Source organism: Arachis duranensis, chromosome 2 (genome assembly GCF_000817695.3).
Source record: "Arachis duranensis cultivar V14167 chromosome 2, aradu.V14167.gnm2.J7QH, whole genome shotgun sequence".
Lineage (NCBI taxonomy): Eukaryota > Viridiplantae > Streptophyta > Magnoliopsida > Fabales > Fabaceae > Arachis > Arachis duranensis.
In genome coordinates, this window is record NC_029773.3 from 2,492,989 (window position 1) to 2,511,017 (window position 18,029).

Here is an 18,029-nt window from a genome sequence, read left to right on the forward strand (position 1 = left end):
TTATAATTAACTTTTTTATTTAATTTATCACTTTTAATAGGAACAATAATACATATTATAAAAAATTAAAATAGTAACAGTGCACAAAAATTAGAATAATTATTTTAATATTTTCAGTATTTATTTAGAAAAAATTATGGAAAAATCAATAATAACTAACAATAAATCTAAACTTACGTTGAGTAAACGCAAAAGCTATAATTTTTTATTTTTAGTAGACGAACTTTTGGAATGCAGAATCACGTTAGCATTTAGAAAATAAAAGTTGTTAAACATCAGAGAGCAGTTTTCAAAGCACTTAAATACACTTTTACCTTCTCCAACGTGATTCATAAACACACCCTAGTTATTTAGCCTATAATAGATTTAATATTATAATAATAAATTGTTCAATAAGAATGTAAAATTTTAAAGCTAAATAGTCCTCCATAATGTAAAATGTTGAAGAGAATATGTAATGGCTATAGGATCATGAGCTATTTTCTATTTTCTAAAGTACTGTTTTAATAAATTTGAGCCATTTCCTTACAATTATTACTGGTTCGATTCAGAAATTAAAAAAGGAAGACCTACAGCTATTTAGGAGTTTCCCCATACTTTCTTAATTAGGGTGGGACCAATTTAACAAACACACCCCACACCGAAACAATCTCTAGAGTCTAGACTTAACACCTGAATGCTATGTGCAATTACATATTCCCCACACTATGAGCATTTTATTCACTTATTCACTACTATGATTGAGCCCTATTTTGAATATAACTTAATAATGTATTTTTTTCGAAATTAGGAGTGAAATTCGAACTCAATACTTTTAAATAAAGATAGAAATATTTTTAAATAAAGATAGAAAGACTATATTATTTAAATGATAATTTGTTGGCAATTTTCTAAAATTAATTATAAAACTTTTATTTTGTATGATTTTGTTAAAAAAATATCAATAACAAATTAGCTATAAGATTAATTATTATATATTTGTATATATTTATATATTTTATTTTATAAATTTTTAATTTATATTTTAAATTTTAATATTTATTCTACATAGATAGCATGATCAAATTTTATAATTATTTCTAAAAAGGAGGTAAACCTTTTTTTTTTAAAATAAAGCAACTCTACATCAAAACTAAATCATAATTTCATTTAAATATATATTGTTTTCTTTAATATATTATTTTGTCTAAAGTCTAAACAGATAGTAATTATAAAGAATTCAAATTTAAAATAAATTTTTTTAATATAAGAATTTTGGTAACATAAGCATTAAAAACATATTTTAAAAATATCACAAAAAAATATTTTTTAAAATTTATTAAAAATATTTTTTATATCAAAAATTTAAATCCTCTTTTGAAAATAAAAATACTTGTAACTCTGAAATTGAGTCATGAACACATTCGCTCTCAGTCTTACTTTACACTTTTGAGACTCAAATTCCTGAGTTCAGTTACAAACTTGTGAAAATTGTTACTCTCATTCTAATATGCAGAATACTCTTACTTTTCCTTGAGATCACCATGAACAAAGTGGGTGAAGCTTTTCTGTCTGGTTTCATCACTGTTCTCCTGGAGAGGTTCATTTCAGCTGAGACTTACAACTTGGTGGTGGGGAAGAAGCTTGGCCCTGAGTTGGGGAGAAGGCTGAAGACTGCTCTCTTGGCTGCTGAAGCTCTGGTTGCTGACGCTGAGCAGAAGCAGTTTGGTAACCAATTGGTGAAGAAGTGGCTGGATGATCTGAGGGATGCTGTCTACAAGGCTGATGACTTGCTGGACCGTTTCTGCATCAAAGCTGCAACTCAGAAGAAGGTAGGAACTTTCTTGCCTAGCTTCCTCAATTTTGAAGAAATGCAGATGGTCAATGAGATAGAAGAGGTGGTCAGAACTATTGAAGATCTTGAGAGATGCAAAGAAAGCCTTGGCCTTGAAAAGATTCCCACTGGTAGCTCCTCATGGAGAGTTCCATCCACTTCTCTTGCAAGAGGGAATGTGTATGGCAGGGAGGATGATCAGAAGGCCTTAGTCCAGATGCTGAATGACAACAATGAGCATCACCTCTCTGTGATCTCTATTGTTGGCATAGGTGGGGTTGGTAAAACAACTTTAGCCCAATGGCTGTACAACAATGAAGAGGAGTTCATGAAGGGATTTGATCTGAAGGCATGGGTTTGCGTTTCGGAGAAGTTCAATGTTGTTGAGACTACAAGGAATGTCATAAAGCAGATCCATGGAGGTACTTGTAGTCTCGATGATTTCAATTCACTTCAAAATGCTTTGAAAGAAGAATTGTCCAATAAGAAGTTCTTTATTGTTCTTGATGATGTTTGGAGTAATGATCAACATCAATGGAGAAATTTTATAACCCCTTTTCAATACGGGGCTAAGGGAAGTACTATTCTTCTCACTACTCGCAAGGAAAATGTTGGTTTAGTTGCTCAAACAAATTATCAACCTCTCATCCTCAACACGTTGTCAGAAGATCAATGTTGGTCGGTGTTTGCATCCAGTGCATCTTTTCCAGAATCAAATGGGAGCCCTGCACTTGAAGAAATAGGCAAAAAGATTGCAAAGAAGTGTGATGGTCTGCCATTAGCAGCAGAAACACTTGGTTCCTTGTGCAGAAACCATGACGCTGAGGAGTGGGGGGAAATATTAAAGAGTGATATTTGGGAGTTTTCTACGAATGACAGTAAGATCATCCCAGCATTATTAATAAGCTACTATCATCTGCCTCCATATTTGAAACGTTGTTTTGTTTATTGTTCATTGTTTCCCAAAGATTATGAATTTGAGAAAGATGAATTAATCTTGTTGTGGATGGCAGAAGATCTATTACGGGTATCCAATAGAAGAGAGACTTTAGAAGAAGTTGGTAGCAAATACTTTGACGATTTAGCTTCTAGATTATTTTTTAAAAAGCATCACCATGACTATTTTGTGATGCATGATCTCTTACATGACTTGGCAATATTCCTTGCTGGAGATTTCTACTGTAGATTAGATGAACTTGGTGAAGAAGAGGTGTTGAGGAGTCTTACTCGTCATTTGAAATCTGGAAAATTTTCAGTCTCAAAAACTTTTAATTCCATTGTTACACTGGAATCTTTGAGGACATCCTTGTATGTCAACGATTTGTTTAGCATGGAAAGCATAGCATCAAAGTTTAAATACTTGCGAGTTTTATCATTTACAAAACTTGATGTGGTGCCTAATTCAATAGGAGAATTGATCCATCTGCGCTACTTGGACCTCACTATGACTGATATTAAGACATTGCCAGAGTCTTTGTGCAGCTTGTGTAATTTGCAAACACTGAAATTGTATTATTGTCGTAAGCTAGCTACGCTGCCTAGTGGTTTGCATAATCTTGTGAGTTTGCGGCATCTTGATATTAGAGGAACTTCTTTGGAAGAAATGCCCGGAAAAATGAGCAAATTGAATCAATTGCACATTTTAAGTTACTTTGTTGTTGGCAAGCACGAAAACAATGGAATCCAGGAGTTAGGAGGGCTGGTAAATCTTCATGGATCCCTTGAGATTAAGAAGTTGGAGAATATTGTTGACGTGAAAGAAGCAAAGAGCGCAAAGATAATGGATATGAAGCACATTGATGAATTATGGTTGGGATGGTGTTCAGGTGATGATATGGTTTCAAGCACACAAAGAGAAAGAGACATGCTCGATAACTTGCAACCACACAGTGGGTTGAAAGAGTTGAGAATATGGGGATACAAGGGTACAATATTTCCAGATTGGGTGGGGCACTGTTCTTACCACAATATGACAAGAGTATCTCTAGAGTATTGCAAGAATTGCTGCATGCTGCCTTCACTTGGACAGCTGCCATCTCTTAAGTCCCTGAGCATTCGAGGTTTGGATCAGCTGAGGAGTATTGGCGAGGAGTTTTACAAGAATGAAGGAGATCATCATTCTTCGCGTATTGCACCATTTCCCTCACTTGAGAGTTTGGAGTTTGATAACATGGCATGTTAGGAGGTGTGGCACGTATCTGAGTCAGAAACTTTTCCTCATCTTAGGATGCTTGAAATAAGAGATTGCCCAATGTTGAAGGAAGAGATGCTTAATCAGGTATTCTTCAGAATCGTTTCTTCTTTGTCGGATGTTTCAAAAGTTCGCAAACTACATATAGACAACAACTTCATAGAACGGCACATTTTTCTTGATGGGGATACTTTAACAATTGGGGGAAGTGAATCTCTGATGGAGTCTGCATTGAAAGCAATGATGAGCATCAACCATCTACGTTGCCTCCAAGAAATACACATCGAAGGGTGTAGAAAACGAGAATTCCTCTAGCTACAGCAGCAGAAGTATGATTTGGTAGAGCTACAAATAGTAGACAGCTGTGATTCACTGACCTCCTTGTCATTGGATGTCTTTCCCAATCTCAAGAATTTGGAGATAGAAGGGTTTATGAATCTGGAATCAGTGTCATTGTCAGAGGCACCACACGCTGCTCTTCAAAGTGTCACCATCTTTGACTGCCCTGAATTAGTGTCATTTGCAGCAGAAGGACTGGCTGCACCCAACTTGACTCATCTCAGCGTCACATGTTGTGAGAAGTTGGAGGCATTACCACGTGACATGAAGAGTCGACTCCTAGATTTACAGTCTCTCGAGATATATGGCTGCCCAAACATTTGCAGGTTGGCAGAGGTTGGTTTGCCGCCTAACTTGAAAGAACTTGAAGTGGGAATTGGCGAGCAACAAATGAGGGATCTATCATGGATGCCCAACTTGCACGCCCTCACTCATCTCACAATTAATGGTCATAAGTGTAAGAACATAAAGTCATACCCAGAGGTGGGTTCGCTGCCTCACCTTCCCTCCCTTACCACTCTTGTGATATGGTGCTTCGATAATCTGGAGACATTGGAGTGCAACGAGCTTCTCCGCCTCACCTCCCTTCAACAACTATGCATTCATTGTTGTCCAAAGCTGGAGAATATGGAAGGAGAAAAGCTGCCTCCCTCTCTCTTGCTACTCAAAATTGAATTCTGTCGTATGCTGGAAGACCACTGCAAGAACAAGCATCAACTAATCTGGCCCAAAATTTCCCACATCCCCACCATCAAATTCGTCTGAACAGAGATTTCTGAGCAGGTAATTCTCTAATCTTCATTATTCACAAAAGCTACCACAATTAAATTCACACATGCACAAGTCATAACAAAAAAAATGATAGCATGATTTGTGGAAAGAAAACAGTTAAAAAAATGGTGTTTTTTTCTTCGCCTAATCTTTATGTTTATGCTTAACCCAAATTCATTTCACATATCAAATTAAATACGGCTATTAAAATGGTTTCCGAGATTGAAAATGTACTTATTTCTAATCCTTTTTTTTTTGTTACGAGTTACCTATCGTGCTAGAAGATTCAGGGTAAAAGGAATCAGCATGAGGTGTATAAGCTTTCAAAATAAAATGATCAAATCATTGCAGTATAATCTTTTCTAACAGTAACTATTTCTTCCTTTTCTTGTTTGTATACAGTGATATATCAGTGCCCAGCATTTGGTAACATATTGTACCATATCTATCCTTATCATCAGCAAGAACTAGAAGGGTAAGTTAGGATTTATGCTTGCAATTGCTTGCTAGATTTGTAACTCTTTTAAATAGATGAAGAGTTATTTTCATATTATTATACTCTCATCTAATGCCTCGTAATTTCTTTAGGACACGTTATCAAACAGGTTTTACATATACTAAGCTACATAAGATCAAGAAAAATATATTATTATAATATGCGGGAGTAAAATATTCAAGAAGAAATCTTGTCTTAGAATATTTGATCTTTTGGGACTTAAAGACAATGGCTACAGGTACTCTGTTCTAAACTGTCTATATTGAAAATCCTTTCTTTATAACTTTTAATATTATGGCAATTAAATTATGCCTGTGATCACTTTATTTTCTATCGAACTGCATTTATCTTTGCAATTTCACTTGCTGGTGGCACTTATGTTTGTTAAATATCATTTCACTGCTGATCCTAAAATCCAAACAATGATCCAACATTACTGCAGTACTATGCAATGCATTTTACCAAAAAAGTGTAGAAAATAAAAAGAACTGAAAGACTATAGAATGATAACTGTGTGTTTGGTTTTTCTGATGACAAACTCTTAGTCTTGAAATGTTATTAATTTGTGTATTAGTGAGTCAAGAGAAAGCCTCCGAGCTCTGCATGAGATACATTGAGGAATAAGCAGCAATACAGAAACATGGGAATACCCTTTCTGTCACTTGAGTAGAGAAGGTCAAATATTCTGAAACCGAAACAGTGTCAATTGCAGAAAAGGAGAGGGAAACTTGAAAGCTAAAATGTTGTGGATAGTTAGCTGCAATGGTAAAGGCAATGCATATATGAAGAGGCTTGATTGAGTATGATTAAGTTGTCCCTTTCAGCACATAATCTTTATATAAGTTCAAACCATATTTACATTACCTTCATTAATCAAAAGAAGTGATTTCTGTTTTAGCTTCAGGTTGGTATAGTTACTCTATTCCTCTCTGCAGTTTACTTCAGGTTGGAGAATATGGCAGGAGAAAAGCTTCCTTTCTCTCGGTTACTATTTCAAATTCAACACTGTCCTTTGCCCGGCAAACGCTACAAGAAGACTTGTTTGTAGCTTTGATTTGGAAAATAGTGAATACTTTTACCTTCCCGTGGGTTCCTTTCACATTAAGAGGGCTTTTCCCACGTTAAAATTTGGTGTTCTGTTGTTCTGTCTTATCTTCAATAATTTGCTGGTATTAACTATTGCCAAAGTGTCTCTATCTTATGTTTGGGTGCTTCCATATTATGCCTTTCACAGGTTTAATTTATTCCCACCATTCTTAGAGTGAAAAGTAATTTTACAATGTTACTGTAAAATACAATTAAGTCTATTACCTAAGAACCATAAATATATAGGGTTCTGGTAAGATTAGAAGACTACAAAAATTATATTAAGGTAGATGCTATATAACTAGTAGCTTAATGTTTCCAAAGGTGCACACGAGGAGGAAAAATCTTGGTTTCTAGCTTGGTTGAATATACCATATAACCGAAGGAAACCAAATTCAATTTGGTTGTTGTACTCAACTCAAGAATATTTATTAAGAACGATGTTTATAATTAGAACTGAATATAATGCATCAACTGTTAATTACCTTGAAATGTTTGCAGCTTGCAGGGGTGTTTACAAGAACTAATAATCTCTTGGCATATACCCAATTTTCCTTGAATAAATGAAAGTTAAGAATCATGTTCTTCCAAAAGGAAATTCAGTTCATTAAGTACTTCCACGGCATTATCAGTTGTTAAAAATAAGAGTTGGCTTGGCTGATCAAGATCCAGGAATGTCACAAGTAGCGTTTCTTTTACTGGTAAATCATCATTAGAGGGTCACTAATGCTGTACTTAAACCATAATAGCATGTCCCAATTATAATCCAAGCAAAAATCAATATACCAAAAATAATAATGATGGTGATAATAATCAATATCTATAAACCACATTTCTCAATTTGGCTTCTTGTTGCGTTATGTTGCTGGAAACTTTTCTTTTATCATGTGTCTATTGCAAAGAACATCGGAAGATGAAGATGTATATCAATAATCCTACCAAAAGATTAAACAAACAACTCCTAAGCTGAAAATATATAAAGTAAGGGAAAAAAAAATACTATACATGACAAAGTAGAAGTTATTTGGAAAACTGAATCGTTCAGTCTCAGGAAATTTTAATTCCATTGCTACATTGGAATCTCTGAGGACATCCTTGTTTGTCAACGATTTGTTTAGCATGGAAAGCATAGCATCAAAGTTTAAATACTTGAGAGTTTTATCATTTGATAAACTTGATGTATTGCCTGATTCAATAGGTGAATTGATTCATCTACTCTATTTGGATCTCTCATGGACTAATATTAAGACATTGCCAGAGTCATTGTGCAACTTGTATAATCTACAAACACTAATGTTGTATGAATGTACTATGTTGACCATGTTGCCCAGTGACATGCACAATCTTGTGAATTTACGACATCTTGATATTAGAAAAACTCCTTTGAAAGAAATGCAATTCTTAAGTGATTTGTTGTGGGCAGACAAGAAGAGAATGGAATCCAAGAATTAGGAGGCCTTGTAAATCTTCATGGAACATTTGAGATTAAGAAGTTCGAAAATGTTGTTGAAGGCAAAGAAGCAAGAAATGCAAGGATAATAGATAAAAAGCACATTGACTACTTATTGTTGAAATGGTGTTCAGATGATGATATGGTTTCAAACACACAAACGGAAAGAGATATCCTCGACAGCCTGCGACCGCACCATGGCTTGAAAGAGTTGGCAATTGATGGATACAGAGGTACAATATTTCCAGATTGGTTTGGGCATTCCTCTTACCAAAACATGACACGTGTATCTCTGGTGTATTGCAAGAATTGCTGCATGCTGCCTTCACTTAGACAGATGCCATCTCTTAAGTCCCTGTGGATTCAAGGTTTGATAAGCTCGAGCGTATTGGTGATGAGTTTTGATAATCTTTATGTTTCTCATGCTGCCACAATTTAAAGAGGAAGACAAGAATTCATTGTTGTGTATCCAGAACTTTTGAGTATTTCTCTAGATGTATTAAACAAATGGATGAATCAAATTTACTGTTTTTGCCATGTATGATTATATGATGAGATATCAGCACATAATCTTGTACAATAGAAACCATATTTACATTACCTTCATTCAATCTACAAGTTCTTTCAATGTGGTAAACTGGACTAATATATTGGGATCAGAAGAGAGATTTCTATTTTAACTTCAGGTTGGTATAGTTACTCTATTTCTCTTTATAATTTACTTCAGTTTGGAGACTATGGAAGGAGAAAACTTGGCTTCTTCTCTGTTACTACTTCAAATTCAAGACTGTCCTTCGCTCGGAGAATGCTGCAAGAAGAGTTGCAGATAAACTCTCTATGAAGGTAACTATAAACTTGATGGATCTATGGGGATTGATATTTTAAATTGCACTATCTCGTAGTGTCACTTTTAGATACCAACTCAAATATATTTTCCAGGGGCCTGAAGAGATAAATGGATCTGTTTTCTTTATAGATTCAGCCATGAAAATGTGCATTATGCAGCTTCTATGGCCGTTGCAACTTGGTGAGCATGTAAGTACTTTTGTAAAATTTTCCATTGTAGTATTATTATTTTGATGTCAAATTTTCCTAAAGCTGAATTTGTCTCTTTCGGTTCTGTTTTTGAAGCTAAAAAGGAAGGCAACAATGTTGAACACATCATTGTGTATTTATCAAGCAAGTTCTGATCATCTTCCTATGTGTGAGACCCAGGCAAAACAATTTTTGGAGTGTCTCTATACACTCCCATTAGTATATTAACCTGATCAAGTGAATAATCAGATGGTCTAATCTATTCTCGATTAACTGGAGATTCTTAACTCACAGTTATTCAATTCAGAGTTGTGATGGCAATCTGAGCTCTCTAGTGGAACTACCAGAAAGCTTGTAAACAACAGCTGCTTTTCTGGTGAAGTTTTGCTCGTGTTTCATTGGTTTCATTTTGTTGATGTGCTTGTATCCTTGTACAAAGAGTTGCGCATATAACCGAAGGAAACTAAATTCAAATTGGTTGAAATCAACTCAGAAATATTACTGAAAATGATGCATCAGCTATTAACTAGCTTTAAAATGTGGTACCTGATGAGTTTGGAAAACTCCAAATTAATTTTTGTGATGAACAAACATTATTAAAAATATTTAATTGCAAAATTATTAGTTCAATCTTCATAAATTATATGCTAACTAATAATTTTGTAATGCAGGTTATTAATTGGGCCGAAAATAAAAACATACAGCAAGCCCAGTTTGATTAAAGATTATTCAGCATTAATACAAATGGTTTTTATTAAAGCTGATTTGGTTTGGGCCAGTCTTATACTTGCAAGCCCAAAAATATATTGTTGGTGTATAACCAACTTGTATGATCCGAATCCAATATGCATCAGGAAAGCAAATGCTTTTATTTGGGCCAAGAATAATCCTTGTTGCAACCAAGCCCAATGTTGATGAATGTTTCCATGCCTTATTCGAATCCATGAAGCAAATGAAATGCCTAAATGCTTCCAACGGATTCCACTTCATTATTATGAAGGATTTCAAATTTAATTAATGCATTGGAAACATAAGAAAGAGAGAGAAGATTGATTTGATGGCTATTATGACACTACACGCTACTCAACAAAGGGAAGTGGGAAACTTGAATTAACTTTTACTCTCTCTCTCTTTGTTCATTGATTATTGTTCAAATCCATTGAATACTTTCTCTCTTCTCTCTCATCCCTTTCCTCTTGTTTCTTCGGTTATTACACAGGAAGCCATGGAAGCTACTTGGTGCTACCAAAAGGAAAGAAAAGCACCAGCTAGAGGAGATTCTTGAGGCATGGCTTGTCTTTGATTCTGCTCAACCACCACAGGGAGTAGCTAGAGTGGCGAAATGATGGTTGAAGGCAGAGATTGAAGCAGATGAAGTCATCGTCATCATGAAGCATCAAGGGCCAGAAATCCATCTTGGAGAGGAAGCCAAGGATGGAGCGCTCGGATTGATGAAGAGTGGTGACCAAGGAAGGACTAGAGGTATTTGCATGTTGGTTTTTGCATGAGTTACCTTTTCTCTCTGGGTGGCCGAACCGGTTTTTGTTTAAGGAAAAGAAGCTGAGCTCGGGTTTGTATTTCAACTGTGAAGGCTTCACTTCTCTATAAAAGAGGTGAACAGTCATGGTTTGATTCAAGGAGTAAGATTTGAGAGTGCAAGGCACAGAGTTCTCAGAGCTACCTAAGCTAGCAGTTCTCTTCTCCTTCAATGTTTTCTGTTTAGTATTTTTCTGTTTAATTTTGTCATGTCTTGAGTCTCATGGAAAAAGGCAAACAGTGAGGTTTGTATGAAAAAGCCATAGAGCGGAAAAAGAAGAGAGTGCAAAATTAAAAGAAAAAGCCATAGATGTCTTAGAGTTCCTTTGTACATCTGTGTTGTGTTTCATGATTCTGTGGGAATCCCCTTGTAAGTTGGGTTAGCACTTTACAAGTTGTAATCTGGTTGATTATAGTGAACTTCCATCATTGTTGTGATGGAAACTGGATGTAGGCTGCACTGCACTTAGCAGCTGAACCAGGATATATCTGGGAGTTCTCTTCTCTGTCTTCCTACTTCAATTCTGTTTTTACTGTTCAAGATGAAACATAAAAAATGTCTCGTGTCAAATGACGAGACAAAATGAAAATGTCTCGTGCCTAGGGACGAGCTAAAAACAGAAAAGCTTTCTCTAAAGTTCAGCAAGTATCAGCAAGTGAAAAGGGGCTAAGATTCAACCCCCCTTCTCTTAGCCACTGAAACCATCAATTGGTATCAGAGCTTGGTCTCAAAGAGATCAAGCTTTGCAGCTTGGAGTAAAGATCCTAATGGCGGAAAACAGTGGCGCAAATGTGGTATCTTATAATCTGACCGAAGGACAATCAAGCAACAGACCTCCTCTTTTCAATGGGAAAAATTATACCTATTGGAAGGAGAGGATGAAGATATTTGTACAAGCTGTAGATTACAGACTTTGGAAGATCATCCTGGAAGATCCTAAATTTCCTACTACCACAAATGCTCAAGGAGTAACCTCTCTTAAACCAGAAGCAAGCTGGACCGAGGAAGATAGGAAGAAGGTGGAGTTAAATGCCAAAGCAACCAATCTGCTCAATTGTGCTATCAGCTTTGAGGAGTACCGACGAGTATCACGATGCACAACGGCAAAGGAAATCTGGGACAAGTTGCAAATCACTCATGAAGGAACTACCATCGTAAAAAAGACTCGGACAGACATGTTAAACAGGGAATATGAAATGTTTGCAATGAAGGAAGGAGAGTCCATCGATGAACTGTTCGAACGGTTCAATGCCATCACTATTGGCTTAGATGCTCTTGGAATCACACATTCAGAATCTGTGCTAGTGAGAAGAGTGTTGAGGTGTCTCACAAAAGAGTGGAAAACAAAAGCCTTAATTATTTCTGATAGTAGTAACTTAGATTCCATGACACTTGATGATTTGAGAGGAAACTTACTTGCTTTTGAAAACTCCTATTTGAAAAAAGATTCAAAAAAGAAAGGAATTGCATTTTCTTCTGTGACTAACCCTCTGGATGATGAATCCAGTGATAACTCTTCTGAAAATGAGTTTGTGTTGTTTGCAAAAAAATTCAGGAAAATGGCAAAGCTCAAAGGCAAAGGAGGCAGCTCCAGGAGAACAAAGAAAGATCTTAGCAAGGTAACCTGTTTCAATTGCAAGGAAATGGGGCATTTCAAATCTGACTGTCCCAAGTTGAAGAAGGAAGAAAGGCCGAAAAAAGGAAAGAAGAAAGGACTAATGGCTTCATGGGAAGAGTTGGAAAACGACTCAGATGATGATGATGAAAAATCTGAAACCAAGTCTCAACAGTGCCTAATGGCAGATCATGTACATCAGGTGTGCCTAGCATCCAAAAGAAAAGAGAACACGTGGTACATGGATAGCGGATGCTCTAGGCATATGACCGGAAAGACAACCTTCTTTATAAAGCTTGATGAATATGATGGAGGATTTGTCACATTCGGTGATGATGCAAAAGGAAAAATAGTAGCTGTTGGAAAAGTGGGTAAAAATCTCTCATCTTGTATAAATGATGTCCTTCTTGTACATGGATTGAAACATAACTTGCTTAGTGTTAGTCAATTGTGTGATTTGGGTTTTGAAGTTATTTTCAAGAAACTTATTTGCTTAGTGGTTTGTGAGAAAACTGGGGATGTTCTATTTGAAGCTAAAAGATGTAATAATGTGTATGGATTAACTCTTGAGGATTTAAAGGAACAAAATGTAACATGCTTTACCTCACTTGAATCTGAAAAATGGCTTTGGCATAGAAAGTTGGGTCATGCTAGCATGTACCAAATTTCTAAGCTAGTCAAAAAGAATTTGGTTAGAGGAATTCCGAATATCAAGTTTGATAAGGATCTTACTTGTGATGCTTGCCAATTGGGCAAACAAGTAAAATCCTCTTTTAAATCAAAAGATGGAATCTCAACCAAAAGGCCATTGGAAATGTTACATATTGATATTTTTGGTCCTACTAGAACTCAAAGTTTGGGAGGTAAACACTATGGTCTTATGGTGGTTGATGATTACTCTAGATTTGGTTGGGTACTTTTCCTTGCTCATAAGAATGATGCATTTTATGCCTTCTCTACCCTTTGTAAGAAAATTCAAAATGAAAAGGATTTGAAAATTGCTCATTTGAGAAGTGATCATGGAAGAGAATTTGAAAATCAAGACTTTGAAAAATTCTGTGATGACTTAGGGATTTCTCATAATTTTTCATGCCCTAGAACCCCCCAACAAAATGGGGTGGTTGAAAGAAGGAATCGAAGCCTTCAAGAAATGACTAGGGCCATGCTATGTGATAATGAAATTCCCAAATTTTTATGGGCTGAAGCTGTGAACACAGCATGTTATATTTTAAATAGAACAATCATTAGAAAAGGGTTAAAGAAAACTCCTTATGAGCTATGGAAAGGAACCCCTCCAAATCTTAAGTATTTTCATGTTTTTGGATGTAAATGCTTTGTACCTAACAATAAAGAAAACCTTGGAAAATTTGATCCAAAATCCTATGAAGGAATGTTTGTTGGATATTCCACCACAAGCAAGGCCTATAGAGTTTATCTCAAAGAATATAGAACCATAGCGGAATCCATACATGTTACTTTTTGTGATTCTAACTTAATTCCCAGTATTGTAAAGGAAAATGATTCAGATTGTGAAGAGGATGGAACAAGTAAAGAAAATTCCAAAATTGTGGAAAATGAAGAATCTGTCAGCCCGGTTTTATCTCGTCAGATTGAAGGAGAAACTCTCATTTTGCCTCCTGAGCAGACACGAGAAACTGAAACAGTGAGACCATCAGAAGTTCATCAAAGCTCAACACCTGTCCGAAAGCCTAGAGAATGGAAGTCCATGAGGGGTTATCCTCATGATTTCATCATTGGTGATCCCTCTCAAGGTGTAACCACAAGATCCTCCACCAAAAGGCAAACCGAACCTAGCAATCTTGCCCTCTTGTCACAAATAGAGCCCAACAATGTCAAACAAGCTCTTGAAGACCCATCATGGGTCAAGGCCATGCAAGAGGAACTTGCTCAATTTGACAAGAATAAGGTTTGGACTTTAGTACCTCATCCGGATGGTAAGAAGGTAACGGGTACTAAGTGGGTATTCAAAAATAAACTTGGTGAGGATGGACAAGTTGTTCGTAACAAGGCTAGATTAGTGGCCCAAGGTTACAATCAAGAAGAGGGAATAGATTTTGATGAGTCTTTTGCTCCGGTAGCTAGAATGGAAGCAATTAGGTTGCTTCTTGCCTATGCTGCCCATAAAGGTTTCAAAATGTTTCAAATTGATGTTAAATGTGCTTTCCTTAATGGTTTTATTGATAGAGAAGTGTATGTGGCTCAACCCCCCGGTTTTGAACATAAAGATTTTTCTAATCATATGTTTAAACTATCAAAGGCTCTTTATGGCCTTAGACAAGCTCCAAGAGCTTGGTATGAAAGGCTTAGTGCCTTCTTGTTAGAAAATCATTTTCAAAGGGGAACCACCGACACTACTTTGTTCATTAAAGTTTCTAATGATGACATTCTTCTTGTTCAAGTTTATGTGGATGATATTGTGTTTGGATCGGCCAATGAGTCCTTGTGTGAAGAGTTTGGAAAACTCATGACTAGTGAGTTTGAAATGAGTTTAATGGGAGAGCTAACTTTCTTTCTTGGCCTCCAAATTAAACAAACTCCTAGTGGTACTTTTATTCACCAAGGCAAGTATGCAAAAGAATTGATAAAGAAATTTGGCTTAGAAAATTCCAAATCAATGGGAACACCAATGCATCCTAATACTAAACTTGATAAAGATGATGATGGTCTAGATGTGGATGAGACACGGTATAGAGGAATGATCGGTTCACTAATGTATCTTACATCCTCTAGACCAGATATTGTTCAAAGTGTGGGTGTTTGTTCAAGATTTCAATCTCACCCAAAAGAATCCCATTTAACGGCTGTTAAACGCATCATTAGGTATATTAAGGGAACATGTGATTATGGTTTATGGTATCCAAAATCTGATGATTTTTGTGCAGTAGGGTTTTGTGATGCAGATTATGCGGGAGATCGAGTGGATAGAAGGAGCACTTCGGGCATGTGTTGCTTCCTTGGAAGCTCACTCAACATGTGGTCAAGCAAGAAACAAGCCACAGTGGCTCTATCCACAGCTGAAGCTGAATATATATCCGCATCCGCTTGTTGTTCGCAATTAATTTGGTTAAAAACTCAATTGGAGGATTACAAATTAAAGATCAATAGCATACCCTTATTCTGTGATAATATGAGTGCAATAAATATTTCAAAAAATCTTGTTTTGCACTCAAGAACAAAGCACATTGAAATTAAATATCATTTCATTAGAGAACATGTGCAAAAGGGTACTATTGATATTCAATTTGTGAAATCTGAAGAACAACTTGCTGATATTTTTACAAAACCCCTCTGTGAAGATAGATTCTGTTTGTTAAGGAAAAGCTTGGGAATGATTGATTTGAGTCATGTTGAAAATTTGTGAATTTCTGATTCTGTCCAGTTTTATCTCGTAGGAATGGACGAGATAAAAACAAGGCATGATGGAGGAGCTATGATTAAAAGGGAGGCTGCGCGGACGTAGCTTCTAATGGGCCCCACATAATCAAGTTTGACCCCTCATTGAATTTTTAATGGTTCCTCACTTTATGATGATCAAATCTTTTGAGTGTCATTTCAAATCTCATTGGAAGTAGTTAGTGTCAAATCAAATCTTTCTCTCTCCAACTAATCCCTTGATTCAAGGAATCTTCTTTTCAAATCCTTGGGAAACCGCCCTGGTTAATAACCGCACATAATGACTATTAACCACTCCCATCATCTCTCTCCAATCAACATTTAATGCTTCCTTAACCTCCCTCCTTCGGCCAACCTTTCTTCTTCCACCCCCATTATCTCTCTCTCCATAATGAAAAAGAAAACTGCATCAAGAAAGAGTGGAAGAATCAATCTCTCTCAAAAACCGTTCACTCCACAAACACACACTCATATTCACATTCACTCTACATCTTCTTCCTCTCCTTCTCAATCTGTCAAGCAAACATCCACCATGAGAAAGAAGATTGCTCACAAGAGTTCTGGCCGTGGCAAAAACAAGGAGCCCAGTGTTGATGAAGAGTCGTCTCAGACCTCACCTGTTCCTTCTCCACCGCCGCGATCACCAAAAAAGGCAACACCACACACATCAGGAAAAAGCTCTCAGAAGCCCAAAGGTTTCGTGTTGCATGAAACCAGGGAACCAGCAAATCTTGAGTCACTGGAGTTCAAGAACAGGTTTCACAAGCCTCATTCTCACTTTGATCCATCCAGATTTCTGACATGTGCATTTTATGAATTCCATCAAGAAATTCTGGAAAAGAGGCATATCTGTCTTTCCTACCTGGTGAATCTTGATCAACTGTCAACTAAAGGAATTATTTTGCAACCCCTGTTTGATAACCTCAAGTGGACTCCACTGCTACACACTCACAAAATGGTATACCCAAAATTGGTTAGGCAATTTTATGCGAATCTCAGAATGATTGATGGTGCTCTTCACTCTTATGTGAAACGGGTGCATATGGTTCTGAACACGGAAACCATCAGTGCCGCCCTTGGGTACACAGACGAGGGACCAAGGGTATACATGGATGACAAATGGAATGATCATGTTGGGATAACTTACAAGCAGGTTCTCTCTCATATTTGTGCAAACATGTCTGGATTAGATGGCACGGTCCCTACTCATAAAGCTCTTGGACCAACCAACTCATTGCTGCATCGCATCATTACCCACATTTTAACTCCACAGAGTGGTTCTCACAATAGGGTAACTGTATCTGATTCCTTAATAATTTTTGCCCTTGTTACTTCTACTCCTATTTCATTTGCTTATCTTATGATCAGACATATGTGGGACTGTGTAAGAAGTACCAAAAAAGCTAATTTACCTTATGGAATGTTTCTCACGTGTATTTTTGAGTACTATAAGGTAGATTTAACAAATGAGTCTGTGGAGAACAAAATTTCCATGATCAAAGGTGGTGGTGCGGTAAAAGGAACAAAGAGCAAGAAACCAATGCCAATGGACAGTGACATTGAAAGCCAGTTTGAATCTTCTAAAGCAACTGAGTCAACAAGGGAAATCCTCACCGAATTTTCTAATATGTCCACTCTCATGATTCAATTCCATAGAGCTGCTTGAAAGCTAGCCTATGAAAATGAACGTGCCTGGGGGAGATGTAAAGAGCGAGTGGGTATGATGCTGGAAAATTTGGAAAAGGATCTGGGCGCTGGCAGTGAAGAAGATGCTGCAGACTCTGATTACAATTTGTCTGATGATTAATGACTTTTTTCTGTTACTTGATATTGGCTCTATTAGGCTCAATCTGTTTTTTGTATGAGCGTAACTTAAAACTCCCTGCTCTGTGATACACTCCTGTTATCTGTTGTTGTTACTTTGTTATGGTTATTTTGTGGTATTCCTCATATTTTGTGCAGGTGCCCCCATGATGACAAAAGGGGGAGGAAAATAAGTTTCCAAAATTGAAATAGGAACCAAAGAAAAACAGAGGATAAGAAGGATAAGAACAGGGATGAAATTTTCAAAATTGAAAATTCATGATCTCCCTAGTTCGAAAAATGCGTATTAGTTGATGATAATATTTGCATTGTTCAAACTGCATTTAGGATATCATGTTTAGTTAATTCTGATTTGGCATCTGGTTTATAATTATGATTGATTTTCTATGCCTGACTGTTGATTAATCATTGATAGACTTATTGGTTTGAAAATATATTTTTGGCAGTTCCTGTAAATT

The 18,029-nt window shown here is 36.4% G+C and overlaps 1 protein-coding gene and 1 long non-coding RNA gene across 4 annotated transcripts in view; both read left to right on the plus strand.

The window, feature by feature from the left end:
* LOC107472853 (putative disease resistance protein At3g14460) overlaps nucleotides 1-18,029 on the plus strand; it is a 209,571-nt gene that overhangs the window by 110,434 nt on the left and 81,108 nt on the right. The gene's annotated exons all lie outside the window — the stretch shown is intronic.
* Nucleotides 5,098-6,651, plus strand: LOC110277525 (uncharacterized). The gene is made up of 5 exons (XR_008005873.1): nucleotides 5,098-5,126; nucleotides 5,517-5,589; nucleotides 5,703-5,848; nucleotides 6,185-6,410; nucleotides 6,546-6,651. It is a non-coding gene; the product is annotated as an uncharacterized LOC110277525 (long non-coding RNA).